Source organism: Aedes aegypti, chromosome 3, assembly GCF_002204515.2.
Source record: "Aedes aegypti strain LVP_AGWG chromosome 3, AaegL5.0 Primary Assembly, whole genome shotgun sequence".
NCBI lineage: Eukaryota > Metazoa > Arthropoda > Insecta > Diptera > Culicidae > Aedes > Aedes aegypti.
The window spans coordinates 391,521,610-391,528,768 of record NC_035109.1 but is presented as its reverse complement, the minus strand read 5'-3'; the positions used below and the strand labels follow the sequence as shown (position 1 = coordinate 391,528,768).

At 37.5% G+C, this 7,159-nt stretch overlaps 1 non-coding gene across 1 annotated transcript; it reads right to left on the bottom strand.

The window, feature by feature from the left end:
• Positions 1 to 355: 355 nt before the first annotated feature.
• Positions 356 to 429, bottom strand: Trnaf-aaa. The gene has a single exon. It is a non-coding gene; the product is annotated as a tRNA-Phe (tRNA).
• Positions 430 to 7,159: the final 6,730 nt, after the last annotated feature.

Here is a 7,159-nt window from a genome sequence, read left to right as displayed (position 1 = left end):
CCTCTCTGCCATTAAATTGCCTTAACCCTAGATCTTTCCGCATGAACTGACGTAGGTACAGTCCAAGTAACAATGTCAATGCTTTTTGATATCAGATGTTATTTATCGAGGTTTTATTAGGGGTACCTATATATCAAAACAGATTTCATAAAACATTGAAAAGAGCTCAGTAAAAACCACTTTAAAATAATTGCCGACTCAGTTTGTCGATAATAAATTATATTTTGAAGAATCTTTGTAGTGTCTATTTCAACCTCATCTTGCTTAACAACTACCGAAAAGCTAAACATTACATATAATTTGCAATTGGATTAGATGGACAAATTGATGTGAAGATTTGCGAAAAAGTTACACGTCTTCTCAGTGAGAATCGAACTCACGACTCCTCGATCTTTAGTTGGGGCGCGTTAACCACTACGCCATGAGAGGACTCATGAACGCAGAAGTTAACCTGAATTCGATTTCAGCTCAATAATCACGTGGTCCTCTTTCGCAAAGTGCACCTCTTTCGGAAGAATTAGATGCCCATCCAAACACAACGCTTTCTATATATATCCAATGCCTAGCCCGAGAGCGCATTGTTTTTTAGATATAGGAATAGCACACTACACTAGCCAGCAACTGCGCTGGCTGAGGTTTCTATTGTATGGGCTTCCAATGGGTCGCGACGTTCTCAAACGACCGGTTACGGAACATGAGTCCGTTGCTCGATAAATACTTGTTTTTTTAATTATGAAGTACGGAAGTAAAGCCGTTGGTCCCGAGATGAACTAGCCCAGGGCTAAAAATCTCGTTAATAAAGATAGAAAAAAAAGTCTTCTCAAAACTCAACGATTGGATGCACTTCTATCGCTTACTGGTTTCTGCATTTGTACAACCAGGCTTTGGCATACAAATAAGTTATAAATTCCAGTTCAAACATTATTAGATACATAACGAAACGAATTAGTTCACCAATTTCCTTCATAAAATATTTTTTCGTTTTGATCACCTCTTTGACAGCACTAGATTTCCCGAGAGCATAAAGCTCAAGACATGGCTTCCAAGAAACCCATCAGTTTTAGTGTGTATCAAATAATCTGATTTAAGATGATTCCAGCCGGCTAAGGACTTTGCGCAAAGCTACAATGAATGATAATATTAAACGGAATAATCACCAATTGATCTTAAATCATCCTAGACAAGACCAGCAATGATTTGCTAGACGGAATCCATTGTTAGGTTTTAGGTTCTAAATTACAAATCATCCTGAAAATGGAATGGAATAAAATATTAAATAACCAATCATTACGTAGCATATGTGGCGTCTTGTCATAAATCATTGTTCCAATTCACCAGTAAATTTTATTTGGCATGAATTTCACGCCATTGTAATGAATTTTTCTGCCTGGCAAAAAAATATTATTTTGAGTTATGATTATAATTTGGTGACGTCATGGTGGTTTCAATATTATAAAAAAAATGTTTTTTTAGTTTTCATTACTTATTGGTTGATTTCTGTTTGATCATAAGCTCTTATAACTGGTTTTAATCTATATTTTAGGATGTTACAAGAGATTTAATATCGCTAGTTAACCTAATAAAACTATAGAATTGCTCTTATGTATGCTTTATAGTGTACAAAAGTAGATATTTCCATACGCTACAAAACTAACTTAGCAATCGTTTTACGAAATAGTCCCAACAACCTCCTGTAGTGTGGATCTTTCCGGATTTAACGGAGTTTTATCAATGATTTTTAAAGATGTTAAGACTAATAGGTTCTAAAATGAGTTTTAATTATGGTAATAACAGCTATATAAACGTCTATACTTCATGTTAGGAGCGGCTCACAGCAGTGGTCGGGTGAGCCATTTCGCTTGAAGACGTTTCGCAAACGAACATTTGGCAAAATGAACATTTGTCATAACCATGAATATATGCCTTCTTTAAAATACTATTTGTTCTTGTATTGAAACACTACCTAGGTAGCAAAGTTACGATAGACGGGGATACGTTTGAGGTGGTCGATGAGTTCGTCTACCTTGGATCCTTGCTGACGGCTGACAATAACGTAAGATAATATATTTACGCCCAACTCTACGGCAAACTTAGTAACCAGAAGGTAGCCAAAACTGGAAGGATACGATGAGCAGGGTATGTTACAAGAATGCCGGACAGCAACCCTGCAAAGATGTAGTTCGCTTTGGGTCCGGTTGGTACAAGAAGGCGTGGAGCGCAGCGAGCTAGGTGGGTGGATCAAGTGTGTATCAATTTGGCGAGCGTGGGGCAGAACCGAGGATGGAGAGATGCGGCCATGAACCGAATATTGTGCCTTGAAATTGTTGATTCATCTAGTTTAAATTTGGTGCAAAATACATTTATACTTTCAAAATATGATTATATTTGATTATTCTGGCGAGATCTTAACTATTTTGCCGATATAAAAAAAAATACTAAATAGACTTAAATATAAGTAGATACGTCAACTTTTTATCGATTTTCAAAAATCTCTACTTTTTTTAAAAAGGCATGCATATTTCAAGGATGTGTTGCTCTACACAAATATCACTCTCCATAATAGCTTCCTTTTCTTCTAACACATCTTGATTGGACCATTATTTCTCAATTTTTCGACGTTGTCCAGTATTGGGTGCTGAGGGATCTTCTCCTAGTAATCCATGAAGGAATCCAAGATTTAAAATTTGTTTAAATCCCTGATGCAATTAATTGGTCAATATTTGCTTTTAGAAAATGTTTTAAGTGGTCATAGTAAAATAACAAGTCAAATTCACAAAAGATTTTTGAGTTTTTGTTACATAAACTTTTATTATAAGTTATTTGTTTTTTCATTGGCATTGAATAACTTCTTTCAGGAATCTTTGTAAGAGTTCTTAATACATTTTTTTAATTAAAATTCCAGAAGCTAAGTGAGTGGAATTTCTTAAGGTATCTCTTGATGATTTTTTTTGGTAGATCCCAGGATGCATTTGATACTTTTTTTTGGGAATCCCAGGATGCATTGAATCCCATTTCTTGAAGAAACTGTTCAGGAAAGAAATCTGTGGAGGGATTTCTAGAGGAAATCACGAAGGTATTTAAGTCAAAACGAGGACAACTTAGAAAAGTTATCTAAAATGGTTGTTTTTTTTATGAAGATGAAGAAAGTCTTAAAATGATATCTACGAACACTTCATTAATCCCTTGAGAAATTCCAGGTGTTATTCTATGACGAGCTATGAGTTGAAGAAACTCCCTGGCGAAGGAAATGCTTGAAAGTGCCACAATTGCTAGGGAACTACTTGGAGGAAGGGGACGAGCCTGGTGTAGTGATAAGAACTCACGTCTCTCACGCCGATGGCCAGGGATCAAAAACCATCCCTGAGATAGTCACTTATGACAAATAAGGCTATACTGACGACTCCCTTCGGAGAAGTTAAGCTGGTGATTCCAAGATTAACTAGCCCAGTGTTAAAAATCTCCCTAAGAAAATAAAAAAAAGGCAAAAAACAAACTTGGAGGAAGTCGTCAAAATTTGTTTTCAAGTTATATTTTTGAATCATTTGAAATATTTTTGAAGTTCTTAGGTTTGTCTGTTGAAAGCAAATTTATTCCAGAATTCCTGGGTTATGGTTAAGGTGATTAACGATCAACGCTCCGTCATTGTAATCATCGTCATCATCAAAACTTCAAAAGCAGTTTTTCTGTTCAAAGCTCAAAATTATTCGATGAAAATGTGTTCACTGAGTTTCGGTTGGGGATCAGAATACAGTGAACACATTTTCATGTAAATTTTCTTGATTTTGAACGAAAAAACTGCTTTTGACGGATTCTGCCCCCTTAAATATGTTCTGAAAAAATAGATGGAAAACCTGTAAGAATCGCGTAAGAAACTCTCAATGTATCAAAATATGTATTAAAAAAAAGGGAAATTGTTAGTGTAATTCTTGGAGGAAATTCTAGGAAATTCTCTCGATGGATTCGTGTATTCATCCTTAATGGATTTATTTTGAAATAACTTCCGTTCTGCTGGTAAGATCTCTACCAGGAATCTGTCAAGCTTCGTTATTGTTAATTTTGTCTTTTTTCTTGCAAGACCCGTTGCAGATTTTTCATGAAATCATTGTGTAAAATTTAATGATAGTTGAAATTCAAAAAAAAAATTTTTTTTTCATTTTTTTTTGCTACGCCCATGTTTTGTTCGAACACCATTGTTCGGCGGAATGGACAACAGGTGATTAATCATGTATCTCTGTATCGCAAATACCTCCCATTTCGGGCATACCAGGAGAGGACTTACGTCAAAGAGCGGTCGAATGTGTTCGCTCACATATGAGTCCGTTTGTTTGACATACGTCTAATTCAATTTTTCGGGCTTGGTAGCAGAGCACATATCCCCATGTGGAAGCGTGACGACCTCCAACTGATTGACTGCGTTTGTAAGGGGTCAATGCTAAGGCTTTTTGTTATCGAACAATGCTTCGGACATGAGCACAATAAACGTAAATGGGCGAGGGCGAACCGTATTGGCGTACCAAATTTAAGATCACGCGCCCATAGCCAGTAATGTTCGGCACCGTAGAGCGATCGTTTTGCTCTATAAAATAAACTTTCAATATATCATTTATCAAAATTGAGAGTGAACGAGTTCACCGCGATCAAAGTCGTTGGTATTAAATTAAAAGAAAGACAGCAAAATGCACTCGAACCGTTCCAGTTTCAATGTGCAACAGACAGCCTTCAGGCGACGCCACTCCCGCACTCGATTCGAGGTTGGTGCCGATTTATGTGCGACGACTAGCGAAAGTAGATTGCGACGACCTTCCTGCAGATTCTAGGCAACGAACGCGTCCAGCCAAAGTCGAAGTGGAAAAGAGGTTCGTCGCCACTGCCGAGCAAGTCTCTTTCGTGTGAAGTTGCGTACCTACTTACGTGAAGCAAGTGCGCGCTCATGTTTGAATCTTTGCCCAGCGATCGTCGTCGTCTTCGTCGCATGCCCACGAAAGCGAAGGCGAATGTCAATCATGATGCTAATGGCCATTTTGAAAAGTCCATTAAGGTAATTTTTATGCCTTTTTAAGGCCGAAATTAACGCAAATTGATCCAAGTGCCAGTACACTTCAATTGGATTAGGTACTGAGAAATTGCATCCGTCGGATTTGCTGCGGCTGTAAATCAAGACGAGAATTGCTTGTTTGCATCGCGAATCAGTTACGTAATGGCTTCTTAATTGCATTCGCAGACTGCAACACCGAAATAACCTTAAACTGAAGGAAATTTTTAAGTGATGCAAGCTAGAAACTTTAGTATATTTAAACTAAAATAAAACAGAATAATTCATTTAAAGCGTAAAATTATCATAATCCTTTTTATACTTCTTACAGACCAAATAGTGGTCCCTTATTTTATTTGGTATCAGGAATGTAGTAACTTTATTTTCATCAAAACTTATTTAAACTTTAACGAACAAATTGGCTTATACATTTTCTTACGCGATTACTGATGTTTGTATGCTAGAGCCTTTTTAAAAATAATTAAAAAAATACAGTTATTGCCAGGTTTGCTTCCTTAACTCCTAAATCCAATAATAAGAAAACGTTGGAGCACATGTATTGAAACTAATGATTGATTTTTATTTTTATTGGTGGAGGACTTAGAATCTTCTTTCTCTCCATAACTCGGTGGTGAATCCATACCGGAAGACGAATAAAGTGCAATCTCGTCGAGACTGAAACTATGAGAATTTTCCTGTAATTTCAGCGGCTACGACTTAATACACGTAAATAATACATAATTGACTGGTTGCATGGTCTCCTACGAACAAGCTACATGAAAGGGTACAAATTGGAGTGTGCGGTTCAAAGTTAAAAAAATTCTAAAATCCGATCTTCAATATCTTCTGTTTGAAGAACTAGTTCCCACTATGGTATTATAAGTTTTTACTTACATTGCAGTACTAACTTGTTTACATTACAGTACATACTAACATTTTTGAAATATTCTTCATAATAATTTCTAAATAAGCCTATATTGTCTTAAAACCACCTTCAAATCACCACAAAAAAAAAAGCTGGATATTTCACAGAAAACTTTTTTATGGCAAGGATGGTAGGGAACATATGGGAGATTGAATTTTCAGAGATTTCGTCGGCAAAAACCAAGCTGGTTTTCGTAATGGCCGCTCGACAAAGAACCAGTTGTTTAGCTTGTGAATGACCTTTGGTGAATTCCAAAATTATTTCTTGCAGACCCACCATCTGTCGCTTGATTCCAAGATTCAGTGAAAAGAAATGATCTGTGGCAGATAATGTTTTAACATGGTTTTCTTGCGAAACAAATTAGGCTGATTCCAGCAACGCTGGATGGTTCGAAATCAAGTCTTGGATGTCAATCTCGTTTGGGACGTTGGACGGATTGAAGCAGGGAGATGCTCTCGAATTTACTGTCCAACATTGCATGCGAGGGTGCTATTAAGATATCTGGTTTGCGGAGAAACGGCACTATCATCACACAATCGCTCATACTCTTTTGCTTTGCGATATTTGGTACTTCTACCTTTAATCAAATTAGTGAGCGAGTATAGTAAACCTTTAAAATTTCGAAAACTTGTTATCTGCCGAAATAGTTTTCATAACTATCCCGACTCGAGTTCTAACATCCATTGAAACACGTGAAAACTATCATCATGCCAAGTTATCGTGCCAGGCAATTTGCGACTTCTGCTTCTCCTGGGCCCGGAGTATCTACATGGAACAGAACCCCCCAATCAGAAAGAGCAGGGACTACCCTACAAACAAGCAACCGATCGGGGCGGGTGACTGTTTTGCCTATCGAACGCGATCAGCGAACAAACAAACGATGGCCCGAAAAACATGCCGCGAACAACATTCAGTAACATAACATGCACGCTCGATAATCGGCCGTAACGAATTTATCGATTGTCTTCTAGGCAGGCCACAGCTTCCTTGAACTACCAACCCAACCGAGAACACCGAGAGCTGAAAGCCGTACGCCGAAAGAGTGTGCGGGTGGAGAGGTTTCGCGTTCGCATCCGACTGGTGTACAGAGGAGTGACTAGAACAGATGTGTGGACATATTGCAAATTTGAAAAATAAGGATTCAAAATCGTGCTATATTTTTTGATATAGCCTATAGTAAGCCGCATGTTGTAGCTACATTG